Source organism: Ursus arctos, unplaced genomic scaffold, assembly GCF_023065955.2.
Source record: "Ursus arctos isolate Adak ecotype North America unplaced genomic scaffold, UrsArc2.0 scaffold_13, whole genome shotgun sequence".
Taxonomy (NCBI): Eukaryota; Metazoa; Chordata; class Mammalia; order Carnivora; family Ursidae; genus Ursus; species Ursus arctos.
The window spans coordinates 60741374-60764831 of NW_026622797.1; the positions used below are offsets into that span (position 1 = coordinate 60741374).

The 23458-nt window shown below is 39.1% G+C and overlaps 1 protein-coding gene across 2 annotated transcripts in view; it reads left to right on the forward strand.

Annotated features, from left to right (window-relative positions):
- Positions 1 to 2214: 2214 nt before the first annotated feature.
- The window catches only part of GPR63 (G protein-coupled receptor 63), a 51807-nt gene continuing 30563 nt past the window's right edge, over positions 2215 to 23458 (forward strand). The window contains exons 1-2 of one of the 2 annotated variants that reach the window (XM_057311177.1): positions 2215 to 2480; positions 4407 to 4484. The gene's annotated coding sequence lies outside the window, so the exon portion shown is untranslated. The remainder of the gene's footprint in view (positions 2481 to 4406; positions 4485 to 23458) is intronic. The other variant, XM_026511777.4, reaches the window with a different exon arrangement.

Consider the following 23458-nt stretch of genomic DNA (forward strand, 5'->3'; position numbering starts at 1 on the left):
GATTTAGGAAAAAAATGATTGAATACAGTTACATTTTGAATACTGTTTGTTTGCAAGTGGTTGTTAAATATCACTGAGCACCTTTCCAAGGGCTTCTGAGGCCAAAGGATGTGGCTAACTGTAATCCCAAGACCATTGGCATTCTTCTGGTCCTGAGGCTCTTGGTGGAGAAGCCAGAGAGGTACTCAGTCCCTTTGGTGCTGTGTGTGTGTGTGTGTGTGTGGTGCGGAATGGGGGCTGCTGGGAGTGGGTCATCTATGGTCTTTACCTACTCAATGTTCATTTTCTCTTTGTTAGCAAAACTATTTTCCTTTGGGGAACCTCCTCTCTTCCACTCAGGTTTAGGTATACAGGCTGGGGGGCACTAAAGCTATCTCCCTTGATCTTTTTCAGACACAGTTGAGTGACCCCAACCTGCACTGCAAATTCAAACCCATGGTTATAACGCTCAGTTCAGAGATGGGAGTAGGATCCAAGTGAGTCCAATAAGACTCATTCCTCGGCCTGTTCTCTTGCTAATGGGATCAGGTGCTAAGGACGCTGGAGGAGAAAGTAAGTCTGGGGCTGTCAAAGTCTAGGCCCTGATTAGAGAAAACAAAACCCGAACAATGAAAGCCAGCACAATATGGAGAGAAATGGAGTCCTAACATTCTTTGAGCATCTGGAGAAAAAGAAAGATTAAAAAAAATTCTTCTTCCTCTTCCTTTTTTTTTTTTTCTGCATCTACTCTTGGGATTTTAAGCATATGAGCCAATACATTCCAATCTCCTCCACTATAGGTTTTCTTGAGTCACTTTGAGTTGGGTACCTATCACCTCCAATTATCTTGACTATATAGGACTTTATCCTAATAGCAAGATATCTTGCCTCTTGTTCACTGCCAACCTCCTCTCTCATCTTCATATTTGCTCCAGGAAGGACCACATCTCCTGCTCTTATAGAGCCCAAGGCTCACTTCTGCTCCACATTGTAAGAGAAATTGCTCCACCCTTTTGCACATTGTCTCCCTGCCCTCTTCTCCACACATCAGCATGTGCCTGTTATACAGCTGCAGATGGCCGCACTGAGGTCCAGTCTCAGGCTACTATGCCAGTGCTTTTGTGTGAACTAGAATCTACCACTCCCTCTGAGCCCACCCCCCAGGGAGGCAGTTCTTCGTAGCCCAGGCTGGATCTTAACCCTGAATTGTGGGCCCATTTCCATCTCAGCCAGAGGACACTGTGCAGGGTACACAGGACAGCCTATCCTGAAGCCCAGAAGTACAAAGAAGTAAGAACTGGAGCCCTGAGGTAGAAAAGCAAGCCCTCTGCTACCCACACCCACTGTTCCTGTGGTCGGTTCCTAACGCATTGAGGGCAGCTGACGCTGCTTGTCTCCGTGGCATCTCCACGCTGCGCACACCTCCCAGCGGCCTCAGCAGCGATCACAAATGTTGATGCCGGCTAGGAAAACAGTATCACTTGTTACTTGAAAGCAATATTTCCCAGCTTTATTTAAATCTTAAGATGGTGAGTTTTCTGGAGGGTCCTCCTGAGTTCATTCTGGGGATCTTTACAGCCAATCTCTGTTGATGAAAGTCAAAGTCAACAGTTCAAGAAATCCAGCTGGAGGCCATCTGGCAATTAGCCATCGGAAAACCGAGCACAGGGTATAAAGCAGGACATTTGGCTATGACACTTTCAGGTATAGTTTTGGGGCCCCCACTGGCCTATCTAGTTATTTCAGTCTCCAGCGCTCCTGGGGAGACCCTCATCACTGTGTGGGAGACAGAGGAAGAATATGCGGGACCCATGCGAGGAAACGCAATTCCACTGGGCAGTCGCCAGCGGCGCGCAAGGGCTTTGGGGGCGCGGGCGACGGCGGCGCTGCGGTGGTGGCAAGAAAACAGGACCCGAAAAGGATGGGGGCGGTGAGGAGACTGGGCGAAGTTCCAGGGGCAATTCTGGCGCAAGCCAACGGCGGGTGCCGGGTCCCAGCACTTGTCCTACCTTTGCCCAGGGGGAGGGGTAACCAGATCAGGCGGAGAGTCGGGGGAGCAGCCGGAAACGGGCGAGCGCGGCAGCCTGGGGGCAGCCTGGACAGCGGCCTCCGGAATCGCTCGGGCTCAGCTTGCCCCCTCCCTCTTTATTTGCCTCCGCCCCCACTCCCTCCTCCCCCTCACCTCGCGTCCTAAAACGCGGCGGGCGCCTTTAAGAGGGAGCTTTGGTTACCCTGGGGGCGGGAACCCCTCGGCAGATTGGGAGGCGGCGGCGCTCGCCCGCGATGCTCCTCACTTTCTGCTCCAGCTCCCGCCGCCGCCACCGTCGCCGCCGCCGCCGCTTGGATCGCCACCACCGCCTCCTCCCCTTCCTCCTCTGCCTTCAAGCGTCGTTTTCTGCAGCAGAGAGAAGTGCTATGTCAGGAAAGTTCCGAGAGGGACTGGATGGGGCCATGCTCCCTGGGTTCTTCGGTAGGCGCCCGCGCGCAGCCCTTTGTATGAGGTGAGACTTGGGGTCCTCGGCCCCCGGACAGGTACCCGCCCGCGGGGAGCGCTTCGATCCGCCGCGTTGGGGAGGCTGTGCTGTTGGGCGGAGCGTGTGGCAGAGAAGGAGCTGGTTAGACCGAAGTTGTGCAGGAGAAGCTCGGGTTTTCGGGAAGGTTTTCGGCTGAACTTGAGTGATTTCTGCAGCCCGCGCCGCACGGTGGGGGCCCGGTCGGGACTCGGTTTCTCCGGGTGCCGCCCGCCTCGCTTCCCGACGCCCCCTGTCGCCATCCCCTGCCCGCTGGAGCAGTTGGGCCTTCTAGGAAACTGGGCGGCTGCAGGTTGGCACCCAACGCCGGCTTTTTCTCTGCCGGGCTTTCTCCTCCCGAAGCTAAGTGCCGGGAGTAAGAGGAAGGGGAATGGAATCCTCTTGAACTTTTACACTGTGCTTTCGTCCCTCTTTAGGGGTGAAATTCACCTCGTTTGCCCAAGTCGGGAGGCTCCCCGGGAGCTCCAGCAGTTTGAGAGCTTGCCTCTTACATGTGGGTGAGCTTGCGGCGCTGTGTGTCTGTCTTTCAGCCCTGGTCGGTTTTCAGCGTCGCCCTGATTTTAAGTCCTCGCTTCCCCGCCCCTTTTGGGAAACATTCTGGTGGTTTTTTTTTTTTTTTTAAAATATCTTTCAGGTTCAGGGTGCTATACACACACACACACACACACACACACACACACCCCAACAATATATGTTTATGATATGTCCCCTGGGGTTGACCCAAAATTTCAAAGTGATCCTGTAGTCTCTGATTAGATATTTAGACTGGTCTGGATACTTACGAAATACAGGTATCCCTCGTAGTAGGTAAGCAGTTTTTTCGGTGAAGCAAGGTGAGGTTTTAACCATACCGTTTAAGATAGGATTTTCTCTTTATTTGTTTATTGGTGAATATGGTTTTCATTATGTCTTAGATTAAAAGGCTTCAACTAATTTCAAGGGTAGTGTTTCTAAGAATCATAAAAAAACACACACCCTCATGTTTCTTGCATAATCCGACATTACTTAAGACAGTTTTACCCTTGGATGAGGTATGTAATATGTGTAATTATTTTGATGAAACCTAATATATGAGTACATTTATTACACAAATGGGTAAGTTTTCTTTTTTCATGTGTCCTGTGGGTGAAGGAAGCCCATTTTCTCACACCCCCAGGTCTAATCCTGTTTCTGTTCTCTCCACTCACGTGGCATGCATCTGGTGTCAGCTGCAAATCGAAGGTGCTGATGAAAAGTCCCTATATTTTGTGAAGTGTTGCATAGCCAGAGTTTTAGTGACATAATTGATTACATCATCTAGATTATTTTAAACATTTAAAATAGAATGAGGGAGCTTATTTAAAGAAAAGAATATCAGAAGTATTTAAATTCTCAGTTAATATGCTTTATGTATAATCTCTGTGTGAAAAAATATTATCAAAATAGAGAGGGGGTATTGGAGGAAACATTTGTAGTGAGGAAGTTTTGAAAGGAAACCATTCCAGAATAACCATTAATACTACAACATTTTGTTTGGGATATAGATTTTCCTCTCTGAGTAAAATTTTATCACTCTGCTGTCAAATATACCAGAACTGAAACTTAAAAAAAAAAGAGCTCACTGTCCAAGCATTTTCTGAAAATTTGCAGCACATTGACCGTTCTTGGAAAAAAAATTTGCTTAGAAAAAGTCACATACTTAAAATCCTCACTGCAGTTACGTTTTACTTAAGTTTGCTGTAGTCCAGTCAGGAAAGTACTGTATTCAGTGAAATTTGGGGTTCTAAGGTGGGTGGGCCTTAGTTCCTAGAATACACTATTTTCTAGGAAATTTAACAATTTTGACGTTTTGTATATGGTTTATTTGATTTGAAATGATTGTTTTATGAATGATGCTTTTTTTTTTTTTTTTTTAAGTAATCTTCACACCAGATGTGGGGCTTTAACTCACCACCCCGAGATCAAGTTTCATGCTCTGTCTACTCAGCCAGCCAGGTGCCTCTGAATTATTCTTTTTAAAGCTAAATATGTATATATCACACACACGCACACATATGCACACACATATATTTACAAAATCCATATCTGTCTGTCTATATCTATACTTACATATTTATATATCTGTATATCTGTAACAGGGAGAACTATATAGGGACTTGATAATATACATGCACTAGAAACACAGGTATAAGAGATCAGAAGCTAAAAATAGTTCCCGTTAAGGCTTGTCATCTCTTCAGCATTTTCATCAATTTCATCAATATCAGTTAAGTTAAAAAATACTGTGTTTTCCCATGTGTTCTTGTTCTTGCACAAGGCTTGTACCAGGGGGCCATATGCCAACGATCTTAACCACATGTTTATTAAAATGGACTGAATTATCCCATCAGTGGATGATTGAAGCAGGCATTTCTCATGCTTCAGTAATTTATCTTCAGTAGAGGAATCCCTAGGAAAAAATTAGCTTGTCAATATGATGTTTTCTTTTTTAACACTTCAAAAATGGCCTTCAGGGCATTCTCTGAAGGTCTGAGACTTAGAGAGTAGATCTTGAAGGCGTGGGAGGCAAACCTTGGGAAGTTTTAGTCCTCCAATTTGTGAATGGTGTCCTAAATAAGTATTTGATTTGAAAGAGGTACCCATTAATGCTTGGGAAAATAATAGCTATGATACAGTGCTCTAATCACTACAAGCAAAGCTTTGGAGTATTTCTTATCACATTCCACAGCTGAAGCGGCTACATTTTAACATGTGTATGAAAATTAGGAATGAAGTGAAATAATCTTTTAGACTGATTTTTGCTCTATTTGCTAGGCATTTTTTAAAAAAATGTGTTTATATTTGTGTTTATATTTGCCACAAATGCCCTTTACATTGTTGCAGGTGGCAATTTTATTCCTTTTTTGTAACTATGAGCTGTGTTTTAGAGTGAGTTCTTAGTGTTTACTTGAAACAGACAGTAATGTGTTTCATTGAGTTTATGTTGTCTCTTTGGCTTTCAAAAAATAACATTTGAGATATTTGATTATGAGCCTGAGATCACAGCCTTTCGGAACTGATGGGATCTTGGTCAATTATAGTTTCAGTTTCCTGGGAATTTTTTGTTTAAGGTCAGATGTGGCCCTGATTTTAACTGGATGATCCACAAAATAGGTACTTTCGTAACCACAAAACATGGAGAACATTCCAAATAATTTGCAGTTTGGGCAGCCCAACATGCTTCAGTGTTTAGTTGGCTTGAGGCAGTGTGCCATGCTTGTAAAAAATGGCTTTTGAAGCTGACAGTGAGCTGTTTCAGTCTTTGAGTTTGACACATAGGATAAAGTGCCTTTTAGCCTCTATGCTGGCAAATTCGGACAGGACTGGTAAAAGTAATTTGTTCTCATTTCTGTCTGTATGACAGAAGACTCAGAAAATTCAACCATGGAACTCTAGCTTAATATACTGGAAAGCTCATTCGTGTTTATTAAAAATGTAAGGAAGAGTTGGGAAGGTTGGATTTTAACATAGCTTTCAGACCTTGGGCAAAAGAGTGTATATTTGCAGTTAGGAGGGTCGTCTAGGGATCACCAATTGAAATGAATAATAACACTGTTATTATCAATATTTCCTTTGGGTGATAATTCTGAAGAAATTATATTCTCTTAGGCCCAGTTTAGACTGAAAAACATTCCCAACCAAATACTGTACAAATAACTAATCACCTGGCATATATGTTCATCAATTCTTAGATGATTTTCAGTTGAAACCCTTAGTGTCATTTTAGCCATAAGTTTTACATGCCAGTTGGGGTTTTTGACCAAAGCTGCTCTTTAGCTTCTTTTCTCGCAATTGACTAAGTCTTGTCTATATCATGAAAGCATTAAAAAAACACGTTAGGTAAAATGTTTTATATGGAAACCCTAAATGTTCTGCCTTGAGGAGGTCGTGCAGAAGAGCCGTGATTCTTTGTTCTAGCTGTTACCTTCCAAAGGGAGATGCTGTCACCTCTTCCTGTTTTGTTTTTTGTTTTTTTTTTTTAAACACATTTTAGAGAAAGAACATTTGCAGGCATTTAAAGACGCTTGAAGTTTGGATCAGAATAAAAGTTTCAACTGAAAGTTACCTAAGAATCAGTTAACATTTGTGTCAGGTGTTCAGTACAGTCTCTGGCTGAGGATGTCTGCTGCAGGTTTTTTGATCTAAGTTGGTCCTGGGAGGATACGGATTCAAAGCAGGGTGGAGTGGAAAGGGACTATTCCAGGCTAACATCCATTGGCTTCCAGAGGGGAAAGTGTTGCATTTTGGGCACAACTCTTAATGTGTACTTGCATTAAAAACCCATTCTTTTAATCGTTTTAGCTTATTTTTGCCATTACCTCCAGGCCAGATGTGAAGTAGGCTGTCTTCCTGCTCCATTTTGATACGGTTTGCCCAAACTGTAGTACCTTCTGAAGTTTTACGCTGCCCACCAGTAGCAGGAAGTCTGTTCTTTTATTCCTTCAGCTAGTTCCCATTCAGTACTTCTTAGACACTTTTCCTTTTTTTGAATTATTGAGTTCTTTCATGAGAGGAGTTTTGGATTTGAAGCTCCCCCATTTTCCATAAATAGGCTTTGGGTAAATTTGTTCCTACAGAGACGTGTAGTGATGTTGGGAACTTCTCATTTTTGTTTCCATATTCTGTAAGTAGTTGCTATTGTAAGGTTTCAAATCTTTATTTTTCATCCTTATGCTATAATAGATATTTTTTTCTTATGATGGAAGTGACACATGTTCATTATAGAAAATTTAGAAAATCCAGACCAACAAAAAACCAAAAAAACCCTGAACAAACAGACAAGAAAAAATGTTAACAATTGTTAACATTTTGGTGTATATTTTTATATAATGTAGAAAAATACTATAATATTTCAGTTTCTAAAAATGATACTATACCATGTATTTCTTTTTTTAATTTTAATTTTAAAATTTTAATCTTTTTTGGGGGGGGAGGGACAGAGGAGAGAGAATCTGAAGCAGGTTCCACACTCAGCACGGAGCCCAAAGCGGGGCATGATCTCACGACCTGGAGGTCATGACCCAAGCCAAAATCAAGAGTCAGAGGCTGAATCAACTGAGCCACTCAGGCGCCCCACTATATATTTCTTCTTAATTTTCACACAAGAATGAACCACGTTGCATATCATGGAGTGATCTTTCATAACATTTTGTATACTGAATAATATTGTAGTCTATGAATGTAACATAATTTATTGGGGATATACCATAATATCAGACAGGTTTAACTTTTTTGTTTTTTGCTACTATATAGTAGTAAATATCTTATAGCTCAGTTTTTCATACATATCTGTGATTATCCATTTGAGTAAAGCCCTAGAAGTAGATTTTTTTGGTAGGGGTAAAGGGCATTGATGTTTCTTGTTGACCTTAAGTCACTTTATTATTCTCAATATCTAATCTATAGACTTGGTTATACTTTTCCTTCATTGCCTTCTGCAGTTTTCTTATCAGTGTCATATGAAATGCTCAAGTTGGATAGGATTTGAACCCAGACATGACTGACTAGGGCTTTATCTAAATGAAATAACCTTAGGTATTTCTAAGTACTCAACTGTAAGGTCCAGCCTCCACACCAAACCATTCACTAGTGCTTGGTCATAGCTGTAAATGCTATTACCATCTAAACAGGTACAGCAGTTTTAATTTGCCCTGAGAACGTTCTCCATTTCCATTTTCAGTCTCCTTGCGATATAGCATCTGACCTGCTGCCCCCATATCCATACACAATTGCTGTGTGGTAGAAGGAGTAGGTATTGTTTCCTATGTAATCATCTTCAGGATTTAAAAATGTCCTGTTTTCTGTCCTTTGCTGCCAACTCTGGGACTCTTAATGTCCTGTATTAATGGGTCTGTTTCTGTATATCTGTATTTTATCTATATCTTTTTCCCATTCTGTCATTAATGTAAAAACTCATCTTAACCAGAAATTACCTTTTGAAACCAGGTAAGTAGCAATCTGGCTATCACAGAAACATGGTCACTTCTAGGAACAAAACTAGAGATAAAAATGGGCAAAACCAGGAAAAGGTCATGTGTGGAAACTTAAGGACAGATGGTTAAACGTAGAGAGAAGTTCTCCCCTTCATTTTTATGACCATAGTTACACGTAGCCATCAAACATGACCCTAAGGAATGCAGAGTCACATTTGCATTTTCAGGCATATTTTTCATTTTTAGAATTTGGTCCTGGATGTAAAAGGAAAGAGAAAGTAAACACATACACACCAAACATATTTTCTGGGCCAGTTATTCTTTTTTTCAGACATTGTTTTCTCCACTGTGAAACAATCTGCTTTCCTCGTTTCTGCAAGTTGGTCTGAGGTTCTCTGTTCCCTTAGTACGCACTTCAGCATGAATTTTTTGTTTAGGGGAGTATCATTCCCTCTGTAATATCTCAGAGAACAAGAACCATGTCTTTGTATTTTGGCATAGACTGTCACAGGCATGGAAAGATTGAAAAGGTAAATTTTTTTCAGGAGATCATGTGAATGTTCATTGTTTACATGAGACTGATTTTACCATGAAATTTTTTAAAAGAACATTTATTGTGAAGTACATTGTACGTATAAAAGTACATAGAACATATTTGTAAGTTAAAATAATTGAATACCCATGACCTACTACCAAGATTAAAAAGTATGATATACCTAGAATCCCTCAATTTCCTCATTCCGCACCTAATGACAATGCTCGCTTTATCCTGAAAGCAGCGTATTCTTTTAGCATTGGTTAGTTTTGAACTTGATTAAAGAGAATTATATATTACATATACTTTTATGCTTGCTTATTTGTTCACTGTTATGTTTTTGAGATTTGTCAATGTTTGTAGCCATAATTTGTTTTCATTTTTGTTCACGTTTTAGTGTATGAATTCCATAGTTTATCCATTCTACTGTTAAGGAACATTTGTCATTGTAACTAGGTTTTCAAAAGCACAAGTATTATCATAAAGTTTTCCATGATATTCTTTTATCTGTTTAATCATTGCTGCATCTGTGATATGTCCTAATTTTTTAAAGCTCATGATTTGCCAAGTTCTCTGGCTCCTTCAATCCTCAGGTGTGTAATTTCTCTTAATCTGTTCAAAGAACCAGGTTTTGGTATTGCTGATTATCTCTATTATGTGCTTGTTTCCCAGCTCTTTCATTCTTGTCTTTTATTTTCTTTCTTCTGTGTTTTCAGGTTTATTCTGCTATTTTTCTAATTTCTTAGGTTGGGTGCTTAGCTCATTCACTGTGAATCTTGTCTTATTAGAGGACAGTTAATTTCCCTTGAATCACTACATTAGCTGCTTATCAGAAATTCTTATGTAGTGTTTTTTATCATACAGTGCTATTTGCTGTTATTTCTTTAAAACGGTGTTTCCTAATTTCTAAACATACTTACTTGTTGCTGCTGATCTATTTCCAGCCTACTTGTGATGTGGTCAGAGCATGTGGTCTCTATCATACTGGTTCTTTGATGCTTTTTGATGTAAGCTTCATGGGCTAGTGCAAATGTTCTCTTTTTAGTAAATGTTCCATGTGTAACTTGAAAATAATGTGTATTCTTCAGTTTCTTGGTGCAGTGCTCCATGTAGGTCCGTGTGTATCCGTAAGATGAAAGTTTTAACTGTGTGGTTTAAATATTCTTTACCCTTATTGAGAGTTTTGTCTCCTTGATCATTCAGTTACTGAAAAATTATAATAATGGATTTGTCAGTTTCGTCTAGATAATTTACCTTTGCTTTACATATTTTGAGGTTTGTTATTAGATGCTTTTAAGATTAGATTTTTAAATATTGTATGGTAAGTTAGGCTTTTTATCATATATAATGACCTTCTAAGTCTCTAATAGCCCTTTTTGACTTAATGTTTTTTCTTTGCTATGATATAGGGTTCTCTATGATCAACTTGATATAGCTAGTGTTTTTAGATATATCTCTTGTAAATAGCGTGTAGCTGGATGTTTGCTTTAGAGTTTAGTCTTTTTATATTTAGAATGAAGACTGGTATATTCAGATTCATTTATTCTTGTGTTATGACGTATTTTCTATTCTACTTTTTCTGTGTCTTTCTCCTCTCCTTTGTTGCTTTCTCTTGGATAGATTGATTTTCTACTTTCTTTAGTATTCTTTTTTTTTTTTAAGATTTTTAAATTTATTTGAGAGAGAGTGAGAGAGAGAGAGGGAGCGCACAAGCGGGCTTGTAGAGGGAGAGGGAGAAGCAGGCTCCGCGCTGTGCAGGGAGCCCTATGTGGGTCTTGATCCCAGGACCCTGAGATCATGACCTGAGCCGAAGGCAGAGGCTTAACCGACTGAGCCACCTAGGTGCCCTTTTAGTGTTCTTTTTATTTTGAGGGTTAGGAGATTTTCTACACTCAGTATCTATTTTTTTTAGTGGATACCCAGATAATTTTACTATGCATACTCATAATGATATTGTCTAAAGTTAATATCTTTGCCTTCTAATGTGGACTGAATTGTGTCTCCCCAGAATTCATATGTTGAAGCTCTAACCCCCAATGTGAATTTATTTGGAGATGGGGCCTCTAAGGAGACAATTAAGGTTAAATGAGGTCATAGGAGTATGGCCCTAATCCAGGAATATTGGTGTTCATATAAAAAAGAGGAAGAGACATTAGATCTCTCGCTCTTCCTTTTGCACATGCACAGAGGAAGGGCCATGTGATGACACAGCGAGAAGGTGGCTGTCTGTAAGCCAGGATGAGAGATCTCACCAGAAACCAACCCTGACAACACCTTGGTCTTGGATTTCTAGCCTTTACAACTATTAGCAAATAAATTTCTCTTGTTTAAACCACCAGTCTTTGGTATTTTATGTTAGGCCCAGCAGACTAATACACTGTTCTTCTAAAAAAATGCAAATTCCTTGGAATTTTTTTAACTCTTGTGATACCCACTCCAACTTATGTATTATTGCTGTTGAGTTTTTTAGTTCTAGCCTGTCTTTTACCTTCATAAGTTAGATGTTACTTTTATTGTTGTATACAGCATCTTTGTGTTTAACCATGTATTTATCAATATCTGTTCTCACCATTCCTTCTTGGATGTCAGACCTTTTATGTGGGATCATTTTTTTCTGCCTGAAGTACATACTTTACTTTTCCTTTTACCTTTGTGTGTGTTAGAGAGAGAGAGAGAGAGAGAGAGAGAGATTGTTGTGTGGGATAATCCTTTTATTTCACCTTGTTTCTTGAAAGGGAGACCCCTTGGTATTGAGTTCTATTTGGACAGTTATTTTCGTTAGGTACATCAAAAAATATAATTCCCTTGTTTTCTGAATTTTACTATTGCCATTGAGAATTAAGCAGTCAGGTGATTTTTTTTTTTTTCCTCTGTAGGGGAATCCATCTTTCCCCTCTGGTTCCTTCTAAGATCTTTTAAAGATACTCAGATATTCTCCCGCTCTCTCTCTCTCTTATTTCTGAATTTTCAATCTGATATTTCTGGGTATGAATTAAAAATCTTCTTGGCATTAGAGAGACTACATTTGAGAACTAGGATCTTTCAAGAATTCTGAAAACCTCTGTTTATTATCTCCTGAATATTTCCTCTCTCTATTAATTTAATGATCTCCTTCTGGAACTCTAATTGCATGTTTGTTAGACCTTCTATATTATCTTCCTTGTCTCTTATCTTTTTAATCTCTTGATTGCATTTGGGAAAATTTATGTTTCAACTTGCAGTTTAATAATTCACTTCAGCTGTGCCTAATATTTCACTTTGTTGCTTTTGTCTTTAATATTGGTTACTGTATTTTTATTTCTAGAATTTTGATTCTTTTTCACATTTGCTTATCTCCTTGTAATTTCAACTATTATTTAATATTCCAATAACTTCTATAACCGAAGTCTTTTGGTGGGTCAGTTTCTTTTCTCCTCCTGCCTTTTTTTTTTCCCTAAGATTTTATTTATTTATTTGAGAGAGCATGAGAGACAGAGAGAGAAGAGAGCGAGAGCACACGGTGGGGGGCGGGGGGCAGAGCTCCATCCCAGGACCCTGGGATCACTACCTGGGCCGATGCTTAACTGAGCCACCCAGGTGCCCCTTCCCCTGCTTCTTAATCACTCATGTTGCTTTTATTATTTTAAGGTTTTTGTGATTTTTTTAAAAGATTTTTTAAAATTTATTTGAGAGAGAGCATGAGCAGGGGGATGGGCAGAGGGAGAGGGAGAAGCAGACTCCCCGCTGAGCAGGCTTGATGTGAGGCTCAATGTGGGGCTTGATCCCAGGACCCTAAGATCATGACCTGAGCCAAAGGTAGATACTTAACCAACCGAACCACCCACATGCCCCAAGGTTTTGTGATTTTGGGCCATGAGCTGCTCACTTTCTTTGGAATTTTGTTTGTGGTAATTGTGTCAGGCCTGGGTTGAAGGTGGTTTCCTGCAGAGGGGGAAATATATTTTGCTTCTGCTACTAGCTTGGGCACTCTATTTACCTGGGCACATTTTAAATCAGATTTTTGCTTCAGAGTCTTTTTTGTTTGTTTGTTTTTAAATTTCAGTCCTAACTTGTGGTTATAGTCCTTTGGGGAACTATTTCCCCTCATCCATCTAACATCAGGATCAAGACCTGCAGTTTTCTTTTTCTTTGCCCTTTTGGCATGGAGGAGTTTGACCTCTGACATAGCAAATGTAGCCTTTTGAAGTCCTGGTTGCTGCTGGGGTCTTCTGACAAATATTATAATGCTATAATCCCAACTCAAAATTTGATTTAAATATGACTATACTAAAGAAACTGTTTGGTGTCTGAGATTGTAGATATGTCCAACATAGGATGTCTTTTTTTTCAGCTTAGTATGTAAACCTTAACTAATCAGTATAGGGTGTTTGCTTTTGAAAAGAAAAAGCAGACCCTAATGTGTCAAAATACAATGGCAAGCTGCTTACATTTTTTTTCTCCCTTGAACTCCAATTTTATGATTTATTTTCCTCTGCTGATAAATTTGAAGTATTGGTATTAACACTTTCTCTTCCTAAGCTGTAAACTTTATGTTGTTTACAGTCACTTTAACTTTAGTTTTGTATTTTCGTCTTTAGAGAGTTAGTGTAGGCATTCTATTTTAAATTAATTGGTTATACCTGGTTTCATCTTTGAGTTTGAAAAACACTGCCAGTCACATTTAGTTTAAAGGGAAAGTTAAAAAGCCACCCATGATCCATCCACATTGCCTTTATTTATTTAAAAAACTAAAAAAAAATTTTTTTGATGTAAAGTTCGATGATTCATTAGTTGCATATAACACCCAGTGCACCATGCAATACGTGCCCTCCTTACTACCCATCACCAGCCTATCCCATTCCCCCACCCCCCACCCCTCCAAAGCCCTCAGTTTGTTTCTCAGAGTCCATAGTCTCTCATGCTTCATTCCCCCTTCTGATTACCTCCCCTTTCTTTATCCCTTTCTTCTCCTACCGATCTTCCTAGTTCTTATGTTCCGTAGATGAGAGAAACCATATGATAATTGACTTTCTAAGTGACTTATTTCACTTAGCATTATCTCCTCCAGTGCCATCCATGTTGCAGCAAATGTTGAGAACTCGTTCTTTCTGATGGCTGAGTAATATTCCATTGTATATATGGACCACAACTTCTTAATCCAGTCATCTGTTGAAGGGCATCTCGGCTCCTTCCACGATTTAGCTATTGTGGACAATGCTGCTATGAACATTGGGGTGCATATGGCCCTTCTCTTCACTATGTCTGTATCTTTGGGGTAAATACCCAGTAGTGCAATGGCTGGATCATAGGGTACCTCTAATTTTTAATTTTTTAAGGGACCTCCACACTGTTTTCCAGAGTGGCTGTACCAACCTGCATTCCCACCAGCAATGTAGGAGGGATCCCCTTTCTCAGTATCCTCTCCAGCAATTGTTGTTTCTTGCCTTGTCAATTTTTGCCATTCTAACTGGCGTAAGGTGGTATCTTAGTGTGGTTTTGATTTGAATTTCCCTGATGGCTAATGATTTTGAACATTTTTTCATGTGTCTTTTAGCCATTTGTATGTCTTCATTGGAAAAGCGTCTGTTCATATCTTCTGCCCATTTTATGATTTATTTGTTTCTCGTGTATTGAGTTTGAGAAGTTCTTTGTAGATTTTGGATACCAGTCTTTCATCTGTAATATCATTTGCAAATATATTCTCCCATTCCGTGGGCTGCCTCTTAGTTTTTTTGACTGTTTCTTTGGCTGTGCAGAAGCTTTTTATCTTGATGAAGTCCCAGAAGTTCATTTTATCTTTTGTTTCTCTTGCCTTTGGAGATGTGTCATGAAAAAGGTTGCTGTGGCTGATGTCGTAGAGGTTGCTGCCTATGCTCTCCTCTAGGATTTTGATGGATTTCTGTCTCACATCGAGGTCTTTCATCCATTTAGAGTTTATCTTTGTGTATGGTGCGAGAGAGTGGTCAAGTTTCATTCTTTTGGAGGTAGCTGTCCAATTTTCCCAGCACCATTTATTGAAGAGACTGTCTTTTTTCCACCGGATGTTTTTTCCTGCTTTATTAAAGATTAGTTGCCCAAAGAGCCGAGGGTCCATTTCTGGGCTCTCTGTTCTGTTCCACTGGTGTGCCCTTATTTATACTCTCAAAAGCAGCAAGTGAAAGATGGCAAACTGTAGGGTTCTTCTGGGTGGCTCACTTTGGAAAAGGAGTAATTATTCTATGCTTATTTCAGATGGTTACATCTTGGTAAATATTTTAAGAAGCATATAGTTTTTCCTTTTGTTATTATAACATACTTAGTTTTTCCCTTTAACCCTACGTGGGTTAGATGCGTGGGCACAGCCTTGGTTTTGATGAACAGTTAAAGTCGAAGAAGTTTAAGAACCTTACATTTATTTCTCCATACTCAGTTACTGTGGATTAGCTATAAAAACTTACATACAGTGATAAAATGAAGCCAAAAAAAGAAGACTAAAGTAATTAACTTGATTGCCTTTGGATAATTATTCCATTCATCAGGTGCTAATTATCCATGTCATCGAGTTAGCTTTTATTATTTTCTGTGCTCTTTTTATGACATAATTTTTTCTTTTGCATTATGAGTTTTAAAGTCCATCTTTTTGTCCTACTAATTTTCCTCATCTTGTGTAACGAGGCACCAGTACAGAAATGATTTCTGAAGCTTGAATATTAGAATCTTATCCTGGTAAGGTCTTTCTTTCTTTTTCTTTTTTTTTTTTTTTTTAGATTTATTTATTTATTTGAGAGAGTAGGAGAGAGAGAGAGTGCTGTGTGAGTGGGGGGGGGGGGGGCAGAGGAGGAGAATCTTCAAGCAGACTCACTAAGGTTGGAGCCAGATGTGGGACTCCATCTCGTGACCTGTGAGATCATGACATGAGCTTGAAACCAAGAGTCAAACACTCAACCAGTTGAGTCACCCAAGTGCCCCATTATTCTTGTAAGGTTTTTGCTCATATCTAGATTCTAAGTTGGAATAAAGTTCCAGGAAAAGATCTTTCTGGTAATTATTTTTTTAATGAATAGACAGAATACTCATACGAAAAGCCATGTTACATAAAGCATCCATTTAGTTTGTGGCCCTGTAGAAAGGGAATTTTCTGTTTACCTAATATAAAATTGAGACGTGGATTGATCATTTCACTGAATGCTGTCCCTTCTAGAATCTATGTGAAATTCTGCATTTCCTACTCAAATCCAGCATAATAAAGTATTCTGCATATAAGAAGAATTTTCCTATTTGTTTCATCAACCATTAGGCAAACTCTACATTTGGGCCATTCTAGTGCAGTGGTTCTTGCTGTTATCGTATATATAGAATACACACACACCTGCATGCACACTTGTGCACCACGTTCTGACATCACTCTTTCTTTCATAGGCTGTGTCTGCTAGGGGATATCAGGTGAGATGTGGGCGTGAATAAAGTATATACAACTAGAAAAACCCCACATAAATACAAGCAGTGATGTTCATACAGCAATATTTAGTGCTCTTCTTCCTCCTTGTGTGTGTGTGTGTGTGTGTAAGAGGAAATCCAGGAATTGCAGTTTTGACTCTTGTGTATGCAGTTGACATTGGGCTAGTGAATTCCCTCGGGGTGCTTGTTACCGGCCGTATGTCAGTTGCATCAGCACCTTGGAACTTGCAAGGCTTCTGCTGATGCTGTGATCTTTGAGCAGAGGACTAGAGGACTAGCAACCGGCACCTTACTGAATGGCAGCATCAGTGGTACACTATCAGTGGGGAGCCACTAACGAACAAACACTACAACCCAAATCCTTTCTCCCTCTGATTTGTGATGCATGATAAGAAATTGTTCTTTGGAGTTCAGAATACAACCATTTTATCAGCTTGATTTTTTTTAATTTCTAAAATTCAAAATGAATATTGCAGATTTTCTTCAAAAAATTTGTTTGCTGAGGAGTGCCTGGGTTTTTCAGTGGGTTAAGTGTATGACTGTTGATTTCGGCTCAGGTCATAATTTCAGGGTCCAGGATGGAGCTCTGTGCTCAGGAGGGAGTCTGCTTGAGATTCTCTCTCCCTGTCCCTCTGCCCTTCTCTCTTGCATGCTCTCTCTGTCTTTCTCTCTCTAAAATGAAATAAATAAATCTTAAAAAAATTTGTTTGCTGAGGCATGATTTTTTTTTTGGGGGGGAGCAGGGTGAGTGTTGGGAGTACTTTGAATTTAGAATGACAGTTATGTAACAGGTTTCGCTTAGCGTGAACCTTCCCCATCGTTGGATGTACAGCAAACTTGATTGAAAATTTAAATTTAGAAATAACAGAAATGGAAATAAGGTTGGGTTAGAGGAGATAGTCATTTTTATGCTTGAATTCTGCTATATGTTAGGATTTAGTGGAGTCCTTCAGCTAGCGAGTTTTCAAGAACCATTTTCATGAATTTAAAATTATTTGTCAAGAGGTGCCTGGGTGGGTCAGTTGGTTAAGCAGTGGAGACTGGATTTTGGCTCAGGTCATGATCTCAGGGTGGTGAGATGGACCCTATGCTGGGGTCTGGGCTCAGCGCAGGGAGGCTGCTCAAGATTCTCTTTCTCGCTTTCCCTCTTCCCCTCCCTGCCCCTGCTCGAGCGCACTCCCTAAAAAAATTATTTGTCACGCATTTGGTTTCAGAAAACTTTTTTCAGGGCCCATGTATTTTGTAAAGTTGTATTTATTCTTTCAGTGAGAGAGTCCTGCTTTTAGTCTTTATTATATTTTTTTTATTTTACTTCTTATTCCCTGTGACCTATTTTCTCCTGCCCCGTACCCACTAAAAAATAAAGCAGAATACAAAAAATAAATGATAACTTTAAAACCAAAATATACTAGTCTTTAGCCTAGTACTTTTGGGTTCATCATAGTGGATGATATCACACTATCACAGAACATGAGATTTAGAGGATGTTGCAAGAATATGCGGACACATGTAAATGAGGAATTATGTCTTTTCTGTTTTCTTCTCTTTGAGAATCCTGAGTTTTCCTTCACAGCACACATACTCCATTGGTTATTTTGTGTGTGTGTGCATTTGGTATGAGTCAGGGCTCTCCAGAGAAACAGACAATAGGAGATGCTTGTGATTTATTATAAGAAATTGACTCATATGATTATATAGGCAGTTGTGCTATGATCTGCCATCTGCAAACTGGAGACCCAGGAAGGCTGATGGTATGGTTCTGAGAACTAGAGGACCAGTGGTGTAAGTATAAGTTGAGGGTAGAAGACTGGTGTTTCAGCTCCAGTAGTCAGGCAGGGTGCAACATCCCCTTTCCTCTGCCTTTTTGTTTTATTCTGGCTTTCCATGGATGGATAAGGCCCCACTACACTGGGGAGAATAGTCTGCTCTACTCTACCAATTCAAATGCTAATCTCATCCAGAAACACCATCATAGACACACCCAAAAATAACGTTTAAATCAGGCACCCTCTGTCCCAGTCGAGTTGACACATAAAATTAACCATCACAATGAGTCTGCACACTACCCTTGTGAGTTACATAAGATCAGGAGATGTGTTTTGTTCTCCATTGTATGCTGTGCTTAGTCAGAAGCTGGCTTAGAGCAGGTGCTTAATAACTATTTGTTAAAGGAAAGAAGGAAATTAATTTAAAGAAGTACATAAGTCAAGCTGTAAATTATATGTCAAGGATTTATATAAAACACATGGGTAGGGGGACACCTGGCTGGCTCAGTCAGTGGAGTATGCGATTCTTGATCTCAGGGTTGTGTGTTCAAGCCCCGCGTTGGGTGTAGAGATTACTTAAAAATAAAATCTTTAAAATATGGGGGTAGCATGGTGGAAGACTGAACATCAGGACAGAATATACAAGTGAAGGTAATTTCAATTGGCACATGATGATTCTGTTGACGTTGTCTTTGTCTTTATCTGGTGGCTACTTTGACTACTAAAACTAAAGTCTTACTTCGTAGATTTTTGAACTCTAAGTATTTTAAGTATGACCTTTAGATTCTTCAGAATCTTCCCAAGTTAACCAGAATTATTTTGATCATAGCAGTGAATCAAGGTCAAACAGAGATCTGCCATTATTTCTGAGGATGAGTCAACAGTGCTCTTCAGCAGTCTTATTTTGAAATGGCATACTAAGAGCAGAATGATCTTTCATTCTGTGCTGGTTCTCCTGTGTTATCTTCTAGCTTCCCACTCATGAAAAAATTTGTAATTGCATATTTTCCCTTATGTTCATTATTGGAATTTGCTATGGTCATGAATTATATTTTCATATGACAGGACCAAGGGACCAATGATTTTAGCAGTCTTTCAAAAAATAAAGATATACAGTTGACCACTATATATATAATCGAGAGGTTATTTGAGGCCTTTGGTGATATCATTTAGGTCCTCTGATTCTACATTCTGTGAAATTTCTATGATACTGTAGGAGAACATAATGTCCAGTCATTGCAGGTGAGGTGAGGTGAGGTGGTAAGTGGTGGGGTAGGGAGTCTCATAAACTGTCTTATGCCAAGAGATGATGTTTGAACCATCTTAGGCAGTGACATTGCCCAGATATGTAGGAAGAAAGAGGAGACTATGGTATAGGCATCTTTGTCCCTCTTGTTTTTAGTGGGTAGATAGCATGTCATATGAATCACTGCCAACTAGCATAGTACCTGGCACATGGTTGATGCCCTTGACATTTTTGTTGAATTGACTTGGCTGGAGCTCTCAGGGACAGTCACAGTCACAAAAAATGTTGTTATGAAAAACAAATAAGCTATATTATAGTTGCACCTGGAGATATAGGAATAAACTGGACATGGTTGTAGTGGACTGTTTCTGAAAGGTCTAGGAAAGAATATATAGACTTCTAACATGTTTGAAGCAATGAAAGAACAAGAGAAGCTATCTCTTTTGTTCTGAAAAGAGACTATCAAAAGTCACTGTTCTGAATAAAGGGGGGCAGAAGCTGGAGTGGAGAAGGTCAGAGGAAGAGACACAAAGGTATGTCAAAATCATAGTGCAGAATCTTTTTTTTTTTTTTTTTTTAAAGATTTTATTTATTTATTCGACAGAGATAGAGACAGCCAGCGAGAGAGGGAACACAAGCAGGAGGAGTGGGAGAGGAAGAAGCAGGCTCCTTGCGGAGGAGCCTGATGTGGGGCTCGATCCCGTAACGCCAGGATCACGCCCTGAGCCGAAGGCAGACGCTTAACCGCTGTGCCACCCAGGTGCCCCCATAGTGCAGAATCTTGAAGTGAGAAACAGATTTAAGTTCATTTTGGGGTGAGATATGAAAAATAGTCAACTGCAAGGGTGATGGACGAGTATTCCAAATGTCACTCAAGTGCTGGTGTTGTGGAGGACGTGGTTTTCCTTTGTGGCCTCAGTAGAACTGCTGGCTTATATTTATTGAGCTCTGATTACATGTCAGTACTTTACATTTGTTGTCTCATTTAATGCTACGGCAGCTTCATGAAGTAGGGTGTATTATGATCATCTCTGCTTTCCCGAGGAGCTGAGAGATGAGGTAACCTGCCTGATGACACACAGCTCGTAAATAGCAGCTGGGTACTCCGACCACTACTAAGGTGGACACAGTGAGCATCTGGAGGAAGAGCATGGAGGTGCTCAGTAGAAAGCTTATGGTGGCCCTTGACTGACTTTTTATTACCTACGAAGGACATGCCAAAATCATTTGTAGTAAGAGGCAGTGGAGAATAGAGTACCAGCAGTTTTAGAAGAAAATACCAGTGTGATGGTGGAAAACATTGACTTTTGATTCGATAAATTTATTGGAAGGCCTTGGAAACAAACTCTCATTGCTCAAACTTTGTGACTATTAATGAAAAATTAGGGGTGCCTGGGTGGCTCAGTCGGTTAAGTGTCTGCCTTCGGCTCATGTCGTGATCTCAGGGTTCTGGGATGGAGCCCTGCATCGGCTCCCTGCTCAGCAGGGAGTCTGCTTCTCCTCTGCCTCTGCAGCTCCCCCTGCTTGTGCTCTTTCTGTCAAATAAATAAAATCTTAAAAAAAAAATTAAATGTCTAATTCTCATGCAGATAGGCATATGGGGTCAGATGGGTACAGAGTTACTTAAGAGAATAGGTTTAAAGAATGGAGCAGCAAGTTGAGCTGTACCCAGAAATTCAGATGATGCTAAAGTGGGATTAAAAAAACCCACAAAACAAAAAGCCTTTTGTGGAATAGCATGAAAATAAACAAAAATAGGTAGGCTTTTTTGTTTGTTTTTATTTGCTTTGAAATTGCATTGATTCCCAGGTGATGTTTGTGTGAACCAGAAGGGTGATCTAGAGATTAATATGAAAAAACAGGCACTGTTTCTTTAGTAGGTAAATAATTGGAGGAAATATGGGGTACTTTTAAAAGTAGTGACTAGATAAATTATCATATTTAAAATTTGCGGATTTGAGGATAACAAAATTCTATTCTCATAAATCTGTTATACCCTTTATTGATGAAAGTACATTTCTTGTATAATAGCAGAAGCAGTTGAGTAATTCCCACCAGTTTCTAAATTTTTAAATATTGTGTTATGTTTTAACTATGGACAATAGGAATGATGAGCTAGGAGGATGCTTATTTTGCTTTCTTAATGTCTTCCTAAGGAGTAGTTTATTATTATTTTTTAAGAAATATGTCTTTAAAAAAAAGAAATATATCTTATGATCATTGAAAAGAACTATTCATATATATATTTTTAGAATGTATGAAAATGCTCATGTAGAATTTTTTCTTTTTTTTTTTTAGAAGTTTTTCTTGAATATGGGAAAACTCGTTAAGATTTGGAAAATACAGAAAAATACAGAAAATACCGAAAAAGTTATTACTAAAAAACTTACTGGTCAGAAATCTCTGTTCATGTTTTGATGTGTTTCCTTCCGACCCCTTTAAAAAATGTAAACATAGCAAGAGCATACTGTATAAACAACTTCGTAGTTTGTTTTCTTCACTCAACATGCTTGCATAATATTTTCTTGTGTCATTAAATACTCTTCAAAAAAAGTTTTAATGTTTAATGGCTATCCATCATTCCACGATACAAATCACATAATTAGCTCAAACTATTTCACAAATGCGAACCTTTAGGTTGGTTTTATTATTTTGTTATCGTGTACATGAAATTTTTTAACATCTTTATTGAGATATAGTTAACATTTTATGAAATTCAGCCATGTCAAGTGCATAATTCAGTGGTGATCAGTAATTTTACCAAGTGGCACAGCCATCACCATAATTAGTTTTAGAACATTTTCTTCCCCCAGATAAGATCCCTCACACCCATTTACAGTTATTCCCCCCTCCCATCCCTAGTCCCAGGCAATTGCTAATCTACTTTCTGTCTCTATACAATTGACTTTTCTGAATAATTCATATAAGTGAAATTATGTAACATGTGGTTTCTTGTGACTGATTTCTTTTGCTTATCGTAATATTTTTGAGGTTCATCCATGACATAGCATATGTCAGTACTTTATATTTTAATTGCTGAACAGTATTTCATTGTAAGGATATAATACATTTTGTCCATCTGTACATCAGCTGATGGACAATTTAGATTGTTTTCAGCTTTGTGCTATAAGAATATGCTGCTATGAATGTTCATGTGTAAGTCTTTGTGTGACACACATTTTCATTTCTCTTGGGCTAATACCTACGAATGGAATTGCTGAGTTGTGTTGGGAGTTTTGTGTTTGACTATTTGGGAAACTGCCAAACTCTTTTCCAAAATGGTTCCACCATTTGACATTCCCACCAGTGACATCTGATGGTTCCTGTTTCTCCATATCCTTACCAACATATGTTGTTGTCTGTCATATTAGTGGATGTGAAGTATTTCAGTGTGGTTTTAATATGCATTTCCCTAATGACAGTAATGTTGAACATCCTCTCATATACTTGTTAGGTATTTGCATATCTTCTTTGTTGTAATGTCTATTCATATCTTTTGTTCATTTCTCAGTTGGGTTTGAATATTACTAAGTTGTGAGTGTTCCTTGCACATGATGGATACAAGTCTTTTATTTGATATGTGTTTTGCAAATACTTCAGTCTGTTTCTTGGCTTTTCATTTTCTTAATTATGTCATCTGAAATGCAAAAATTTTGAGTTTTAATGAGGGCCAATTTGTCTGTTTTTTCTCTTATGGTTTGTTTTTGGTGTCATGTCTATGAATTCTTTTGCCTAACCTAAGGTCTGGAAGATTTTACATATATTTTAATTACTTGAACTTTCAAAGGATATTTAAAAAATATTTCTTAAGAATGGATCCTGAGAAGTAAAAGTTCTACAAAGTTATAATTATTTTTAATGGAAGTTTAAAAAATATTATATGTAAGCAGGAAGATGTACAAATCAAGGGCATAGCTCAGTGAAATTTGAAAAAAATGAATACATGTGTGTAACCACCATGGATGTACCAGCATCCCAGGAACCCCAGAACCTTCTAGAAGGCCCTTCCCAGTCATTAATTCTACTCTTCCCCA